The sequence below is a fragment of the Phlebotomus papatasi genome, chromosome 3, assembly GCF_024763615.1.
Source record: "Phlebotomus papatasi isolate M1 chromosome 3, Ppap_2.1, whole genome shotgun sequence".
NCBI lineage: Eukaryota > Metazoa > Arthropoda > Insecta > Diptera > Psychodidae > Phlebotomus > Phlebotomus papatasi.
In genome coordinates, this window is record NC_077224.1 from 61968353 (window position 1) to 61988419 (window position 20067).

The 20067-nt window shown below is 33.4% G+C and overlaps 1 protein-coding gene across 1 annotated transcript in view; it reads right to left on the reverse strand.

Annotated features, from left to right (window-relative positions):
• The window catches only part of LOC129807120 (uncharacterized), a 443550-nt gene that overhangs the window by 260229 nt on the left and 163254 nt on the right, over positions 1–20067 (reverse strand). The window contains exon 3 of the mRNA XM_055856165.1: positions 5966–5997. The gene's annotated coding sequence lies outside the window, so the exon portion shown is untranslated. The remainder of the gene's footprint in view (positions 1–5965; positions 5998–20067) is intronic.

Genomic DNA, 20067 nt, shown 5'->3' on the forward strand with positions numbered 1-20067 from the left:
GGTTGCACGAAGAGTCACAAAAAATGTTGGGCTTCTGGCAAAAGAATTCATTGTCCGCTTCCCTAATCCATTTCCCACGTTCTAACTAATTTATTCAACTGACCGTGATTGCTATTTTATTTCTAGATTTACTTTATACAGAAATCGGTATTAAGTAAAATGGTGAATTTTATGGGAAACTGTTTTTTTTTAAGTACATAAAGAAATCCAAGCAAAACATTTTCCTTGTCATTTCACTCTCAGTTTCTCATTATCGTGCCTCGTAAAATTTGCCAAATGCTATTCTCATTGGAGGAAAATGCGATTTTTTTCACATAAATCTTCCAATGTTTTTGGGTAAGTTTACGCACCATCGTATTCACGTGGAAACAACATTTTTCTCTCCATTCCCCCTGTCTTTTCTATAAGGGTGAAATTTCAACTTTAATCGTGATGTACAACCAAGGAACTATTTAGAATTCAATGCAAAAAACATTAATTTTTGTTCTCAACTGAGTACATTTGCGTGATTTAATCTTTTATTTATGTGGCACAACCGTAGATGCCAAAGTGTATTTCCTATAAGGAAAAGTGGTAGGAATCATAAAAGTAATAAATAACCATTAATATCTTGTAGAGGAAGAAAAAATATTTCGCACGAATAGACTTTGGGGGTAAATGTGAAGCAATTTGATAGTATTTCCTGTGATTTTCTACTAAAGTGTCAATGAAGAGGAATAGTCATGCACAGAAATTTGTGGGTGCTTTCGTATAGGAATATTTTCATCAAATTAGCTACGATAAAATCGATTGAATTTAATCACAGAGACTCAATATATTGATTGGTATAATGCGCTATAATTGTCTCTTCAATTGTTACAATTTCCAGGTTAAATATTTCAATCACATTTTAAATTATAATTTGGTGATCAAAAGAAAATTTTTCAAAATCCTCTCTCATTATGTTTGATAACTATACGTAAATTAATTGTCATAAATCCTCTTACATAAAATGTAAAAACTATACGTAAACACATTAATATCTCAATACAAATAGTTTTCACATTAAATTGGCTTTAGTAATATTTGGTAATATTTTTTTTTAATATTAAAATAAAATCTATTGAATGATTTACCCATTTAAAAGGGCTATGGGAAGGTTTCGCAGCTTCGTAATATTGCAGCTTCGTAAAAGTTGATTTTTTTCCAATTTACTAAATGAATTTCATCCATTTTCATTTATTCTATTAGCTAATCCCACATCTCACATTTTCTGACAAACTTGGGAGCCTATGTCTTTTTTCCTGGGTTGAAGAAGCAAAAATATAAAATGGGCCTAAAATCGTAATTCTGATGTGTAATATTTTATACATTTTTGCACACTACAAGTGTCTTTTCGAAAAAGCAACTATTCCAAGTTATAGAGGGTTTATTAGGGTTAATATTTACCGTGAAAATCTTTGACTCGAAAGGGGTCGTTTTTATGGGTTAAGGAAAATTCACAAAAATTACCACCTTTCCAGATCAGGAAAATTGAATTTTGCAGCTTCGTAAAAAGACCTGTCAAAATTACTGACCACTGACTTTGAGAATTATTCACGGATTTTGGTCACACTGTGCATACCGCTCTGGATATTTAACCCATTTAGAGACTTCACTGAATAAGTTCACAAAAAAATTGGAATACTGAACAATTTTCGCGAAAATCTTGAATGAAAATACGCACTTTCCCATCAAAATGAGACTTCATCCGATGATTTTGTATTACTTCTGTCAAATCAAACATTAAGCCTGAATCTGCTTATAGTAGGTGTGATTCTTTCATTGTCCATGCGGTGCGTTTTGAGCATTTTTCATTCAATTTGCTTTGTTAACAAGCGCAATTTTTCACATTTTACTTTAAATTGATCACTGGTAATTTCCAGACTCAGTGATGTTCAAAAGATGTTCTGTAAGACCAATTAAAGGTGTCAGAGAAAATTCGAGGATTGCAATCGGTGTGATCAGTGCTTTCTGATTTGTACAGTGATGAAACCAGACTGTTTATGATAGATGTGATTTTTTAATTGTCATTTTGAGGTATTTTGAGTATATTTTATTCAATTTTTTTCATTTTCGAAAGTTATTTACAAAATATGTTCTGTAAGACCAATTAGAGGTGTTAGAAAAAATCTGAAGATTGCAATAGCTGTACTGTGATTATAAGAGAATCACACCTAATCTAGCACTTAACTTGTTGTCAGAATACAGTGCAAAAACGGTGTTACGAGTGTCAAAAGCATGTATTAGAAAAATAGGATAAAAATGATTTTCTAATGCGTGATATCTGCTACAAACGGTGAAAACAAGTTGATGAGAGTTCAAGCTAGGCAGTGATGCGCAAATTTTTCTGTCCAGTGTAATGTTTCAGGGGAAAATAGTGCCTACATAGGTGGGAAAATGTTGTACGAAACTAAGCAAACCAGCGCAGCTTCGTAAAAATCTCCAATAAAATTTCATTTTCCTTAAGAGGAAAATTCAAGTATTTCCAGAAATTTTGTAATGTGGAATTATTAACCTAATAAGTAAGAGATTTTTTGACATGGTGGTATAATTGATTTGGTTTATGTAGCATTCAGTAAAAAATCTTAAATCTTGGACACCTTTTCTCCTTTTTCTTTAGTACGAACCTGCAAAACTTTCCCCTACTAAAGTATTTTCCTATTATTTTTATAAATGAATAATACTTGTTTAGCGGTTCAACTCGTGAGACGAAGCCTCAGGCCTATGAGTTTGAGCTTCCTGTGAAGTTGGAGTTAAGCATTCCTATACAATATTTGTAATTTTAGTTACCAGTTAACAATCGATATATACCAGTATCTATGCATAACTGATTTTTTACAATATAAAAATGTTTATATATAATTCGGATTTGTTATGGATAATATGATCTTTCCAATGAATATAATCTTGACCAAAACAGTTCAGAAATAAATATGCTCAAAAGACTTTCTTTTAATTCATTTTTGCAAAAACTTTTGTAAGTCGTACATATAGGGTAAGTGTGCCAAATTTCGGCATAGTTGCATGCAAGATCCAAACTCTTAACTTTTAAATGTAATATTTTTAATATTTGAGTTTAATAATTGAATTTTTTGTTACTTCTTTTTCAGCAGTGTTACTCGAAACCTTGTAGATAGTTTATCGTCTTTATTTTCTCTAAAATCATTCTTAATACAATTTAAAATGAACAAATATGTAGATATAGCATTGGTGGCATCGCCTTCATTCTCATAGTTCCTTGCTCTTTCGGAATGCTTGCAATGTCTTTTCAGATCCTCTTGTTCGTTAAAACGACATTTTTTGCTATTCTTTTGAATTGTATAATCTCTAGAGTAAATATACAAAAACTAAAAATTCATGGAAGTCGAAAGAACAAAAGGAGTGGCCGAATTGCAAGCTGGCCGAGATTGGGTACACTTACCCTACTCACCATAAAATTTCGAAAATATTTTCCTATGCATCATATTTTTTTAATTGTAAAGCTTTTCATAAAGAATGGAATATCGTGGGCTCTTTCATGTTTTACTAACTCCAATTTTGGTTGGTGTCAATTAGTAAAATTTTAATTATCATATCGACAAAGTAAAGATAACATTAATTTAATGAAGTTTTTATCATTATTTTGTGCAAATATTTTATTCAGTAAATAATATAGAGCAAACTGGGGCACCACTAAACACGGTGTAGCACCAAATACTACGATTTTTTAATCAGATATTCAACTTCAGAGGACAGGACTTATAGAAATTTATAGGCATTAGGGATGCTTGTCCACTGAAGAAATGGTCGAGTTAGTCCAAGTAGTTTAGACATAAAAATTAGTGTTTAGTGCTACACCGTGTTTGGTGGTGCCCCAGTTTCCCTATTCCATACACACCTTTTACATCAGGAAAATTTCAAACAGCCGAAATTCGAATCTATTTCTTTCTCACACGCTTTGCATATGTCTATCTCATTTTTTCTCACTCTTCTTCTTCTTCTAAACGTGTGAGAAAGTAAGGGATGTGGATTTTGATTTAGTGAAGTTTTCTTGATCTAAAAGGTGTAATTAATTAATTAAATTATTATTATATTAAATTAATTAATTAAATAAATTTGATCATCAGAAAAACTGATGGTCAGTAAAATTTTTTTGAGTAGGGGAAATGCTTCTAATTTTGTCCAGTTTCTTATTTTGGACACTTTGAGGATAACATTGGACACTAAAAATAAATTGATTAAAATGATGGATTTTTATTCCAATATTTGATGAATAATGAATTCTATCTAAATATTTGTTCTTTTTGTAATATTTTAACACTAAATACGTTAAAATTTGAATATGATTTGAGTTGAAATTGCTTTGTTGAAAATTCAGTGTGAGCAATTGCTTACGAGAAATATGACAGAACTTCGTGGCTTACTTCAGTCCTATTTAGTTTTGGTGAAGTACTAACAAAGTTTGTTCGCTGTTTTTGAGTGATATTATTGAATATTCATTGAGTATTGTGTTGATTCACGTTACTGATGATTTGTACATTTGACCTGAAGTGAGATTTGCCTTGTGAATTATATTTTTCGTGTGAAAAATGGGAAATTTTTTAAGACATTCACCAGTGAGGTGATGATTCTTATTTTGGACAGGTGTTTTTCTCACGAAATTTCGTGAAGTTTTAGCTTTTGTGATGACTAGGTTGGACAAATGCCTGGAGAAATGAAGGAGCATCATCTCTACGAAAGAGATGCAGTGAGAAATGCCTTGAAAGGCTCCCGGAAAGGGCAGGGAATGAGCGAATCCGCACGTACTTGGAGTACCGAAGTCAACTCACTTTAATGAATGATATGGAAAGTTTCTGGGCGTCTTGTGACATTCCACGTTTCCCTTACATGACCAGGAAGAGGACTTGGTAAGATTGGTTCATAAAATGAAGAACAATGGGCATCCTGTTGAGGCGGATTATCTGTCCAAATTTACAGACAAGTTGTAAAAATTAATAACCAAGTTGTCCAAAATAAGAGTCAAATTCACCTCTACATATCAATTCATTTTTAAACGTATTAAAACTAATTTTAGTAAAAATGAGATGATAAATAGCTTGCCAAGTTTCTAAACAATCCTTCTGAAAAGAGAGTAACAAGAAAAGTCAATTAGTATTGAAAATATGGCACTTCAAACTTAGGATATCGATGCTTATATGCAGACTGTCCAAAATTATAAGCACTTCCCCTAAATAAATTTTTTTTTTCAGTAGAAAACTCAAATTTGGTCAGTTATAAAATCGTTTATGGTTAGACATAGAAATAGAGTCTGTTCAATTTCGGTATAGTAAGGGCCGGGATACAGTAGGGCGGGGTTTGGTTAACGCCAGAAAAATTCCTGATAACCTTAAAGGGATTCGAATCCAAGACACTTTCATCATAGAATTAGTGTTCTACCACTTCACCCATTGAGTGCCTAACTATAACATATATAAATTTGAGACCGATCCATGCTGATTTTGCTGAGGCTGATTGAGATAACAAAATTTGGGGGAGTTTCAAAATGGTGAAAGGTAGAGTAGGGATCACCATCTGATGTCGTCCGCCCGATATTTAACCTTTTTTTTTAAATTTATTTAAAACAAAACTTTATATTAGTTGAGCAATAATGCTTAACCTGTTGAAATTTATACGGATAACGTGATCACAACCACAAGCCATGTCTTCACCTCAATGACAAAAAAAGTTACTGCTACTGAAAAAGAGGTTATCTGCTTTTCCTAAAATAGGGCAAGCAGCTAAAGTATGTGGATTTAATTAAAAGCACCACAACTGACGGGATAAATTTATTCTTCCTCCAAAGGAAGCAAAATCTGTTCCTAGTATATTTTATAGCAGTGAATTTATTGGCGTAATATCTATGCAAAATGTGTTTTAATATATATCCTTGATTAAAATTATACAAGAATTGTGAAATTCAATTTACCTTGTATTTAAGCGTTCTCAAGTTCTGCCGGCCTGAAATGAAGAACAGAAAAGATTTGTGTTAAGCTAAATACCAGAAGAACCATCACAATGTTTTATGAACATTAAAACAACTTCTTTGAAATATGTGTCGTATAAATCTTCCAGTGGGGATTACTCTCATTGTATGACTGTGATTTTGATACTTGATGATATCATTTGCGGAAATCATTGAGGAGTGTGACAGTGTCAATTAATTTGAACGCGAGTGTCTTCAAGAAGTCATCGAGATGATCTCTGCAGTACAAATAACATCTATTTGCGACCAATTGACTTGGTGCCATTTACTAAGCACTTTTTCCCACACCGAAGAAACTGTGCTAACAAATTCGTCCATCATTTGAGTAACACCCACCCTCCTAAAAAAAAAAGCTACTCTCTCGAGTCAGTCACTCTGCTTGGGAGGGTGGCTTTTTTGCTACCCTTACAGACTTCTGTTTGCTCCCTCAACATGGGAGAATTATATTTATTTTTTGTTACAGCACCTCCAACAAATGGGGGCCACCGAGGGCTCCCCCATATGTTGGTAAACGATATATAAGAAAAATCTCATCATTGCGCTCAAAGCAAGCAAGAGATCATTATTTTCTCCACATTGTTTTCATCACGAGTGGACGACTTCTCCCGGGGGAGAGTGAAGCTCATGCTTTTATCGAATTATCCCAGCAAAATAATGGCAAAGTTCTTTGACATAGGGAGAAAAACGCAAATGAGGCAAAAACAACTTAAATTGCTTGTAATTAGATGATATCTCACAATGAACAGGTACCAACATATTCACATGACAATTTCGTTTCGTCCAATTACCTCTTCTGCATAGCTTTTGCCCCACGTACTACCAGTTGATTATATATAGCTATAAATTATTAGATATCAAATATATATGCAGAACATTTCTGTTATTATTTGAGGGTCATTTTGGTCATTTTTTTTCGCTGTAAAAACGGTTTAGAAAATCCCTTAATTTGTATGATTCTCTAACACATCTAATTGAATTTTTCCATAGGAAAATTTGTATCTCTCGGATCTCACGTGCGAATAATTTAGACCTTATTAGAGACTTCTACGGTGATTAGCCAGTGAAAGGTGTAACCCTGAGAGGAAAAACACTTTTTTAAGTCTTGCCCAGAGCTTTCGATCCCGATGTGGACCTTCTTCAGTGGCTGAATCGCCGGGACCGAAAGCTCTGAGCAAGACTTAAAAAAGTATTTTTCATCCTGGGGTCACACCTTTCACTTGCAGTCACTTGAAAAGTCCCTAATAAAATCATTGCAGCAGTCTCATCTACAAAGAATTTAGATCTTATTTTACAATCCTTCTGTTAGTGCTTTTCCTAATCTTGTTTTTATTTTTATTTTTTTTTTAATTAAGTCACGTCACGATTCTCACGGCAATAGTTTTGATTACATTATCTTACTTTAAAGGGTATCGGCTGAAAGATAAGGTCACAATAGTGTCATTAACTCATTATATAGTTGAGAAACATTGAGGAGTATTATAAAATACGACTGAGAAATTCTATCTTGGAAACAAACCGCAAGTGGAAATGATCCAAGACTCACTGGGTGAATAGCATAGTCGGGAGCATTTTCAAAATACTCATGTTTAGACGTAGGCTTTAAAACTTCTTCAAAACAAGAGTATATTAAAATATTTCTCAGTGTAAAATGCAGCAGTGATTCTGGGATACCATCTTCCTTAGTGGTCCATTCCTGTGATAAGTTTCCTTCGCCATGTGTTATAATCCCCTTATGTGTGTCTCGGCTAAAATAAAAAGTTTAAAAGATTTTCTGAATCAGCTCGCAACGTTTTGAGTCTTTTCTCAATATTTTATACACAAAAAATAATTTAGAAAATAATAAAGTAAATAATATGCATGATGTCGATAATTTCAGAAGGTAGAGTTGTTGAGACATAAATTTTCAATGCAAAAGTTTCAGCATTATAATATTATATCGTCGCTAATTTTAGAAAATATTGTAAGATTATTTTTTCAAATTAGGATAAGTGCACCAAATTGCGGCTAGATTTCAATTTTGGCCATTTTGAGTGTAACTTCGGTCAAGCAACTTAATTAATTAAAATTATGGATTTTATTTGCTAGTTTTTAATGAAATTTATTTCTCTCAAATCTTTATTCTTTTGTTTTTCTTTAAGTCAATACTAAATCATTCTTTAGATTCCAAGTAATAGTTCCCAACTGGATCACGAATTTCATGTGAAAAAATAGACATTTTGTAAGCGGCTCTATAGGGAAGGAACGTTTACTATTTCGGCCACATATTTTGCTTTGATTTTAGAGAAAATAAAGAAGATAACCTGTCTGCAAAGTTTCAGTGAACGCTCCTGAAGAAGAAGTAATAAAATAATTCAATTTCTATTAAAAATATTACATTTCAAACTTGAGACTTTGACGCTTGCATGCAACTGTGCCGAAATTTGGAACACTTACACTATAAATGTGGTGAACAATATATTTAACTCGTTCCGTATGAGGTTTAGAAATTTTCTATCCGTTGTTTCACACAAGGTGGTTATACAAACAAGGTGGCCAAAGTTCCATTCATAGTGGCCGGAATAGCACACAAAGCAATGTCTAATTTTTTTATTCATTTTTGGGAAATGATTTAAAGGAAATAAAGACATTAAACTACTTTTAAAGGTTTCAAACAGCCCCTTTGAACAAGAAGTAAAAATAAATTTCAATATGTATTTAAAATATTGCATTTCAAACTCAGGGGTGACATGATAACTTATTTTCGATACTGTCGACTGTCGATTCTGAAAAATGTAAACGATAGTTGCTCTTTGTATAACTAATATAGATATTTATGAACAGTCACATTCTTTTAAGAATGTCACAATGAATGGACCATCAATGTATGAAAAGTCGACATTAACTTAATCTAACTGATATAGATTTATCTATACTATCGATAAATCTATAGATATAGATTTATCGATACTATCGATAAATGTATAGTCAGTAGTTTTTGATAGTGTTAAAGTTATCATTCCACCCCAGGACTTTGGTACTTATTTGCAACTATGCCGAAATTTGTCACATTTACCCTACATTTGTTTACTTGTCAATGTTTTATTTTCGATCCCTTCGTGAATTATAATTTTGATATTTATAAAACAAGTTGAAGAAAAATGCTACAGACTGAATTCTGAATATCTCTCATTAATCAATAGAACAAGTTTAAAATTTCTTTTTTAATAATAATGAAAAATGTTATATAGGCGCTCTATAATTCCTCAATATATTTTGTGACTCTTTTTATCTTCTGTATAGTCAAATTTTGTGTAGATATTAAACTCTATCTCACACGATGTTGTACGACAAAAGCATTTTAAATTTTCTACCTTATATAGGCTTGTCTTCAGATTATTCTGGGTACAAAGGAAAATCAGGAAAAATTTAAGAAAATCCCTCCTCAAAATTTATAAATACACAACTGGTTCATATGGAAGAAGAGTTGAATGGGGTTCGTCTCTCAAATCAATTCCATAGGCGAGATCAGTATTAGGGCAAACATGTGGGACGGCAATTTGGGCCACGTCAAGTGTGTTAAATTTTCATATATTCTTCGTTGGAGCTACGCACATTCTAACAATTTCAAATTTGTACACACATGATGCGAGATTATCAGATTTTCTTTGTCTCCCCTAAAACACATTCCACAGTGAAAGTGTTGGGGAAGAACTTGATGGAAATCTTTGAGCATTTAGGATGCATGGCAACATTTCAATTATACATTGAGGATTTTCTACCCACGAAATTGAGGGCTGAAATGGTACTTTTGAGAGGTATTTTGAATTCATCAAAAGATTATACAGAGACTGCCTAGCCACTCTCAAAATATTGGTATAAATGGTAATAAGGGTACGATTTAAATGAGATAAAAATATTATAGCATTTGCTTGGGTATTATGAGCTTTAAATTAACGGAAAATACATTAGCATGGAATTTAATGTAATACCTGTGATTACTTTTGTGTTAAACTTCGAATTAGTTCAAGGCGTGCGAATATGTAGTGTCTGACCTTTGAGGTAACGACCACCCATAAATTTAGGATACTCTCAAATACATCACCTTTAGAAGCTTCTGAGCAACTTGAGTTAATATTTTTGAATTTACAGTTTTGAATAGGAGCGTACTCTAAAAGCGCTAATCAATTCTACAATTTATTTCACTTTGCAGAGGCATGGGATGATCCTGTGATAAAACTGGCCACGCCATTTATAATATTTATAAAAAAAACATTTTTTATGTGATTTTCACAACTTTTCTTTACTTTTCTGTAATAGTACAAAAAAGCCTTTAAAGTTTTAGAGTTTGTTTGGACATAATATTTAAAACGAATAGGCCTAAACTAATCTTTAACGTTGTCTTAATGGTATTGGAGTATAATGCGGTAATTTAAGATCGGACCATCCGACCTAAATTAAAATTAAAACATTTTCGACCATTATATCAGACAGGAAATACGTAAAAGAAGATCACGAAAAGGAAAAAAAAGGCCCCTACTTCACTCATGCTGATGCTCGAGTATATTAGCGTGTAAAATCTGGCAGTAGCATTACATAAAAAAAATCATCCTAAGGACCTCTAATCGATGATCCTACACCTTCATTGTGTGATAGTTTTTCATAAATCATAACTACCAAGTTTTATAGGCTAAATATTCTCAAGAATCAGCCTTATGCCCTAGACACACTTACGACTTAAGCCGAGAGATGACTTAGTGGAAAATGATGGAAATACACTTTGACCATTATTTCTAATATAATTACGCTAAGCCATCTCTCGCCTAATCCTCATATCTGTCAAGACTCTTAGTCTGTTTAGACCATTTAGAACCTTAGCCCTTGCACTCAAGAGTACTTCTTAACTTAGGTCTGATTCCAAATTACCCCTTTGTATCCCATAGAGGATTAATAGAAAACAAAAAATTACTGAATATTATATTTTTCAAGCCAGAAGACAGGATTTTCCATTTTAAATGACTATTTCGTCCACATACAAAAAGACCGTTGAATTATTCCTCAAGAAGGGTTTTTTAAGATAATCTGTTAAAAAGGCTCTAGACAGCGTACATCTAAGGTGATCTTACAAAATTTGGATGTGATGGAAAAGTCTTGGAATTTTTAACAAGTTTAGCCACGTTCCAATTGGTTACGAACCGATTACCAGATTTCTTTTAGAAATTGAATTGTAATCTTTCTTTGGACTATATATCTGGCGGAATTCTGTGTAATTGCAGCTGTTCCGGTGTTCGCCAGAGAATTCTCTGGCGAACACCGGAACAGCTGCAATTACATGTAATCTTTCTATACAATTTTAGGAACTTTGAAAAGTAAACTATAAATCGGTTTAAAAGCGTTGTGGATTTGTGAGCTTTAAAAAATACATAATAGAAATAACTATAATAAAATACTAAAACTACTAAGTATAATACATATTTATGAATTGGACCGCCGAAAGATTTTATTATTTTAAGCAAATAATGCAAAATATGGCTCATGTACAGAACATAAGTTACGTATTTGAGCGTCTTGTAAAAGCTTATAAGATGCCTTGCCATTCCTTTTAAAATTGTTTTAAATTTAAGTTCGAGCAGTTAATTATTATTATTCAACACTTAAATCTTTCTATAAAATTAGGTAATATTAGAACACAGAGGCAATAATAAACATTGGGCATTTGTAAAGACTGCGAGTTTTAAATTAGGTATTATAAGACTAGATCTAACTGAATTTATAGAGACTAATAGGGACTCGTTTTCTCTGAAGAATTCTCTATAGGGGGATGTAGGACCGCTTTAAGCTGCGATGAGGAAGATAGGCTTTACTGTAATTTAATTTAGAGCCAGTTTTGTTGCGTCTATCTAAAATATATTACGTTAAAAGTAATCCTTAATAAATATGCGGAAAAATCGTATAGCAATGTAGCCCTTAGGGCTCTAAGTAAACTTACTTCCCCATATAAGTTCAAGTAGGGAAAGTGCCCAGTTTTTAAAATATATTACGGAGTCGTATTTACTCAGAAACATATGAAAAATTTAGTCATTACGAAGCTTGGGATTCTAGGGGAAAGTACTCTCCCTTCGAACGTTCATGCCTTCGAATAATGTGAATTTCCTTATATTTTTCCTGAGAGACTTATGGCCTCCACGCACTAGAGAAATTTATGTCCATATTGAAGAAAATTCCCTACACTACTATAGGAAAGACTTCAATATGGACATAACTTTCGCTAGTGTGTAGTGGCTATTATACATAATTAACACATAATTAACACATAATTTTATAAATGATAATAAACAAACTGATATTTAATAGAAATCTGTAAGTCTCTTAGGAAAAATAAAAGTAAATTCACATTATTCGAAGGCATGAACGTTCGAAGGGAGAGTACTTTCCCCTACGCAGGATTTGCACTTCCCTAAATGCTGAAATAAAAATCAGTATTTACTTCTGTCCCTACTTCTGATACGTTATTCTCAATTTTAAACGTGAATTAGAACTTACTAATGCTTCCACATTAAAACTTAAAATTTTTGATTGTGAAATTAAAGATGTTTATCGGATAAAACCAATATTACAAATCAATTTAAAAATTACAAGCTTGAAGAGAGTCACAAAATTGAAATGATGAATAGAAAAGTTTGGCTATAGAGAATATTATCAGAATGTTTTTAGATAAATCCATGTCACTAAAATCTTTAAAGCAGTTTTCAAAAAGTGTTCTTTAATCTATCAAACCCAGATACTTGTGGTAGCTTCATGCAATGGTGCTCACAGAATAGATGTATCGGAATACACATCACAGGATTACTCTATGAAAGTCTTGAAGGTGTCGGGTAGAGAGTAATTAATGGATTTTAAACATCTTAAGATCTTGGCTTTGTCTCAACTCACATTGAGAAAATAGATGACACCCACAAAATTCACATTTCAAAGAGAATTTTCTACTACATATAAGATATATGTTATTCTTAACTATTCTATCGATCTCTTGCTTAAAAGCCATAGCGATAAGATCGCTACGAGATGTATAAGAATTACCTTGGTAGGTGTTCCAAAAAGCGATTTGAAAGTTGGCACCTAATTAATTAAGCAACTTCTTGTAAAGTTCTTGAAGAAACACGAGCAAATTACCAACGAGTTGTACGTATATTCACGCAACTTTTTTGATATAAAAGTGAGTTTCTCCACTTCTCATTTTGACAAAAACTTTTTCTATAAATATTTATCAGATAAGGTTGTACATCTCGCCTCTCGAACTAAGAAACTTTGCATGAAACTTAAATATAAGCAGCATTTTCCTCTTCTAAGCGACATGAATGACTTTTTTCTCTCGTATCGCAAAACCTCCCCCTGCTGTAAAGGAGGAAATTTATAATTCTTCTATGTCAAGCTTTTCTTTTCCTGACAGTTGGACACAATCTCTGTCAAGACGTTAGGTGATATTCTTCAAAATCAGTCCTCTAGTATTATGTCAAATGCTTCGTCGCGGAGCTTTTTTTATTCTTTTTCCCGGCCTTTGGTAATATTTCAGTTTACGTGCGTACTGAATGAGGTGGAATTACTGAAATAATATGATGAACGTGATTTGAAATTTTAATTTCAACCATGACAAATTATATTTGTGACAATCTCTGATGCAACTTTTCTCGTATATCACATGAAAATGGCAAGATATATCCCAAGATACGTGCTTTTGCTTTGCTTAATTCGATTTTTATATCCAGATTGTTCCACAAGATACTCAAAGGACTTATCCATTTCTTTTCACATTGATTTACCGCTGAAACTTTCAATACGTGTGAATGTGTACTTGAAACAATGTTTGAATTTTTTTTTCATCCCTTTCGTGTGGGAATGGGAGCATGATACTGAAGAAAAAGTTTAGTGCTCTGATGGCAGTGAAATTCGCGATAAACCATAAGGTTCCTGTACTACTAAATGTCTTTTCAATAAGTAAAGTACATGATAATCCTAATATCCTAATGGGATTCGCACAATTACCTTTGTTTTTATTTAACCTGTTCAACCCATAACATTTTACTAACATCTCAAGTCTAGTCATTTTGCAATCATGTGTGTTACGTACAATGATTCACAACATCATCTACTTTCTCTATTTTTTGTAAATGCAAATAAGGCTATTAGGAAGTACGTAATATATTTATTGCTCTCTTGTAATCATGTTTCCAAAAGCGCAAATGAAAGATAACAGATAAAAATTGGTTCATTTCAAAGATATTTAAGAAATTGTTTAATAATCTCTAAAGTCCACTTCAAGCACATGTTAATGGTTTAGGGACTTTATCATAAAAATTTACAACGAATCCCGATACTACTGTGAGCGAACTATCAGCAGACTAGAACTTTAGTCTTAGAAGGCAAAAACCTTCATTTTTCATCTCAGACTGTTGATAGGATCCGTTTAAAGAGTGAAATATAATAGTAGAATATTTAGTATTTGCTGAGTGATTGCAATGTTCAAGGATGGGACATGTTATTTACCTTACCATGAGGACAGAGGGGATGAGACTAGCCTCAATTTATTTTCTATATCCTTAATTAATATGAATTTCTATCAGAACATTTTCAGGATATTTTTGTGATATTTTGATATTGAATGCTTGAAGTGGGATATCAAAATTTGTTTAAAAGCTTTAAAATTCTTCTAAATAAATAAATAAAACTAAAGCCAGCTATCAACAAGGTGTTTTACTAAATACCAGCAGAAAAGTACAGCGGCAGTATCCTTAGAAAGAGCAAGTGCCTTAATGACTTCGTAGGGCTTTTTCTCACCATTTAGGGCCTTTCTGATCAGCGGCACTTTCGTGCCTAAATAATCAACGAATCAGCTCCAATTGCTTCCAGCGGCAATTCAGAGTCGGGTTTCAGCGAGATTCCTAGTGAATTTTCTGCTGAGATCCTGTTTTGAGGCTTACCATAGCCGAGTTGCGTAAAGATTTTTCTGTCCTTCCCCAGAAAACCAAGTGATCGTCCCCTATAACAGGTGGCATTTCTGCCTTGATATCTGAGGCTCTTTAGCCAACCATTAGAAGCTATCGAAGGACCCCGGAGATAACTCAACAAGGATCCGTAGACTAGGAAACTCCTAGAGCCATTCGAAGAGCAGGAAATTGTTCTGAGATATTCGAAATAATTTTCTCCTCTAGCTTAAGCTCTACTCAAGGCGGAGCTTGGATAGATCCAAAATTCGTATATAATGTACATTTATTATTGCATTTTATACATATTTAATAAAATTTTAGTATTACCCCTCAATTCTGATGTAAAGATTGTCGTAAATTTACGTTCAATACTTTGGTGACAAAACTAAAAAGAAATCTTTTTTCTGTGGTAAAAGAAAACTGCCTCAAATTTCTCTTAAAATTTTCTGTATTTAAAAATTCAAAATTAACCGAAAGGCTTTAATATAAAAAAAAAGAAAAAGAAAAAATAAAGAAGAAAGGAAATAAAGCAGATTTCAAGATTTAACGTTTGCAAAATTGAGAGACAGAATATAGAACATACAAATACTTAAGGGAACAGCCTGAATTAAAAAGCCAAAAATTTAGCTATTTTTCGCGATTTTCTTTAAAGGAGAAAGAAAAGAGCAAGATTCATGAAATTTACGGAATGTGCTTACACATATTTCAAATGTCTCAATTTATTTTTAACTTTAAAAATTTCTTATTAACATAAAGATCACAATTTTACTAATTGCTTGAAAACGCATCGTCCAATTTTTTTTTTACGTAATTATGGGTTTTACAGTAGACTCTCTCAATCGGGAATATGAGGCAAAATGTCATCCAATTCATCGAGAGATTTGGGCATCAAAATCATTATAAATTCCACAAAAAGCGCTCAAATTTTAAGAATCACGATAAAACAAGGGGAAATACAGCGAAATTGATCAAATTTGCTTTAAAATCAAACGTGAAAATCGCCAACAAAATTTTGCGCCCGATTGAAAAAAAACCGATTGAGCGAGAGTCTACTGTATGAATGTGGTTCAGAGAGTATCCAGGCAAATATTGGTCCATATACGAAAATACCGTTAAATAATTCTTAATTACAGATTTTTCAAGGTCGAAGTTTAGAAAGGCTACATAGAGAGCGCATTTTTCATCCGAATTGGTATCATGGAATCGGTTATTTTTGAACCGAAACCGAAAACCCTAAATTGGCAACCTATGTAGTTTTGAAGATATCTCGTGAAATGTGTAAGAAAACAGGGAAAGGTATTGTGTACGGAAGGGCTAGAAAGGTACTGAAACGGTACGTTATTTTTACATGCATATGGCAATATTGTCGCTACAATAATAATGATAATAAGAACAACAGTTTTTGATAATAAAATTAATATAGGGGAGGGTGGGGCAGTCTCATGCATGCATAATATTCGAAAATTCACATTTCTGGGATAATAAATGATCCCAATACCCAAAGGAAATTAACGGGCTTTAATTTATTTAAATATGGCTCACATTATCTCAGCAAATGAGTCTTGAATCAAAGTTGATCTGCATGAAACTGCCTCATCCTCTCCAACGGAAAATAAAGGAGAGGTGGGTAGTTTGACACAGAAATTGCAACTCCCAGACTTTACTTGTTAAAATAATAATCCTAAAGTCCCTATTCTATTGTCGTTGTCGAGTGAGCAAATGAAATGGACAAACAATCTAAAATACAAAACGGAAATTTGGTGTGTTCTGTCTGTGCATGCAATGGATTTAAAGCTGAAGCTCTTTTGTGACAAATATTGATTCAAAAGAACGTTGTCGTTGGCTTCCCACAGTGCGAGTTAATCAATCTCACTCTTCAAATTCCCCAACAGCCATATGTTCGAACGTTGGATGAATATATATAGTCGTGATTCTTTGGGAAAGTTTCTCACGGAAAGCTCAGTAAGTTGCAGAAGCATTTTCTCGTATTAGCTTAGGAAGAATCTTTGTTGGCAGACTTCACCACTCCTCTTAATTTGCTCTCTTAAATTTCATGCCATTATGTCTGCTATGGAGAAAGGAGTTAAGAACACTCTGTGAAATTACATCCATATTGTTTAATGTAGTTTCTATTGAGAAAAGCTACTGTACCACATAGTAGATGTTCCGTTAAGAAGGATGAAGATGGAATTTTGCATTAATTGCTCTTCTATATGGCGATTAGCTGTGCATGTTAAAATTTTTCATCCTCTTTTGCAAAAAGGGAGAAAAATACCGTAAGAAGCAATCTTCTCGCAAGTTTGGCAGATTTGGCAAGACGGAAGAAAGTTTTCCATGAAACACTTTTCTTGCACAATTTCAATAAACCGTTTGACCTCTTCTTCTTGTGAGCTCTCTCGGAAGGATTATATAATTAAAATTTTCGAACTAAATGCAATAAGGAATATGATACAATGTTCTTCTATGTTCATATCGTTTATTGCATAGATATTCAGAGTATCGTGATATTATGAAATAAAACTCAAAGTTTCATCTTGTTTATCATTAAATTTTCTTCTCTTTTGTGAGACAAAAATGTTTAAATTTAAGATGTGAGCTAGGAAAATGCATATTTATGTCACATAATAAATTCAGAGTAATAACTTCCAATTTCACTCATAGGCGATATTTATTGCTAGCTTTTCCAAAGAAATATTGTTCAGGAAAGGACTCACAATAGAAAATATATTTCTTCAACATCATAATAAATAAATGTCTTTTGAGTGCAAAATAAAATAAACATTTCATAACTTAGATATCATTTAAATACTGTATAAATTTATTGGTTGTTATGTGTTTAAATCAGACCAACCTAAATGTGGTTAATTTTTTTGATACTATAGCTTGGCATATTTCTTTAAACATCACATATTATATTTTCGAGTTTCCGTAAAAATATTTTCACTGAAAATGATATATTAGTAAATTAGAGGAAAATGATATATTAGTAAATTTTTCCGATTATATAAGTACCTTGAGAAAAGAGCAAAGAGCAATTGACCGGTCAATTGCTTTTTGCTCTTAATTCGAGGTGTTTAGATTTGGCAAAATTTTACTAAAAAATCATTTTCTTATTAAAGAATATTGTCTCATAAGGCTAGAATCGTAGCCAGAATCCCTAGAACACAAAATATATTGCATTTTAAAAATTTCTTTACGTGTTACCATGTACCTTGGTCTTCAGACATGGTTTAGGTGTATGGCCTAATTCTTCTAATGCCTTATCAGGTCTGATTTTCGACAAAATTATGGCTTATAGAGCGTACAGCCTATTCGGCAAATGTCAACACAGTCTACGGTCGTATCCCGCTAATTTTTTAATCACGCCCAACCCTTACCATCCCCAGATGGGTGGTGAAGGTTGTTATACGGTGCTTTTGTTGTTCATGGCAATAAACACCAGTACTTCAGTGAGTGAACATCAATCGCCGTGGACTGTTAACTCCCAAGAAGTTGAAATAAGGGTGGCAGCCTTAGTTCCTCAATTTTCATCTATAAGTTTTTAAATTTATTTAGGTGAGCCCCATTTGGGCTTACGAATTGTATTGCATGTATCCTTGGTCGCAGGGAGAGAAAGACTGTCGTTGATCCTAGACCTAGCTGCGAGTCATTTAGAAATAGCAATAGACACATATAGCCATTTTTGATCTGATATATCCTTAATAAATTAATACTCAACCGAAGATCAACTGAAAATCATTGTCTCTTGGGAGAGGAGGTCTTAATTCTATTAGGTGAGATTCTTAACAATCTCACCTACTATAATCCTAACAAAATTTCATGTCCTCCGATCGCGCTCAAACTTGGCCAAAATGTGTTTCGCCACTTCCTGATCACGAATATATGGGGGGCTAAGTTACGTTCCCGGCCGGCCGGCCGGCCGGCCGGCCGTCCGGCCGCTCTTTGGAGCTTAATAGCTCCTAAACTAAAGAAGATATCGACTTGCGATTTTCGGCAAAGGTTAAATATCGTATGAAAATTGCAACATGGTGCATTGACCCCCCACCCCCCATCCCTCCTTCCGCCATTTTGAAGAACCCCCTTTTTTTTGTTTTCTCAATAGCTCCGGCCCTATGGCATCGAGCGGGCTCAAATTTTAGTATGTTATAGCTGGGCCTTAGAGCTTTCCATCAATACCAAACTTAAGGTCCCCCGACCCCCCTGACCCGAGCTATAAGGGTCCAAAAAAATTTTCTTAAAATGCCCATAACTCCGGTTCTAATTGTCAGAATTTAAAAAATGAGGGCTTTTTGGAAAGCTCTCGTGAAATGCCACTTCCTCTTCTAACATCGCAAGTTCATAAAACCACCGCTAGGGGCACTATTATTAAAAAGAAAATTTTTAAATCTTAAAAGTTAAATAACTCAAAAATTCCTTATGCAATCGGGCTGAAATTTTAGTATGTTGTAGCCGTTGATTATATCTATCAAACAAAAAAAACCTTAAGTCGATCCATAACCCCTGACCCGAGCTATAAGGGATCAAAGTTCGAACATTGACCGGCCTCTATCTCCGGTTCTAATTAACATATCGACATAAATTTTACCTTTTTAATTTCGTCTCGATGAGCACTTTCAGATGGAAGTTCAAAAATTTACCACAGGTGGCGCTGTGATAGCGTCAAAATTCATCGAAATTCAAAGTCACTTTTCTCAAAAACGGCATTGTGCAAGTTAATGAAGTTTTAGTATGTTGTAGTCCAGTCTAGGACGTTTCCAAAATGGTGCGTATGTGCGCTGTGGTTTCAATAGAACCGGAGATATGAGGGGTCAAAGTTCACAAAATTTAAAAAATCATATCTCCGGTTCTATGTGACCGATTTTGATGAATGAGGGCTTAAACGAAAGATCTCACCAAATACTACAACTTTCTAGAACATTTGAACTTCGTGGGACCAACACCAGGGGCGCCACAGTCGAAAAACCAATTTCAATATCACATAACCTCAATTATCTCGACTGTCGCTGAACCGATTTTGATGATTACTTCGACATAATTGTAGAGGACATTTGTCTCTATATTTCGTCCATACATCATTTTCCGCTC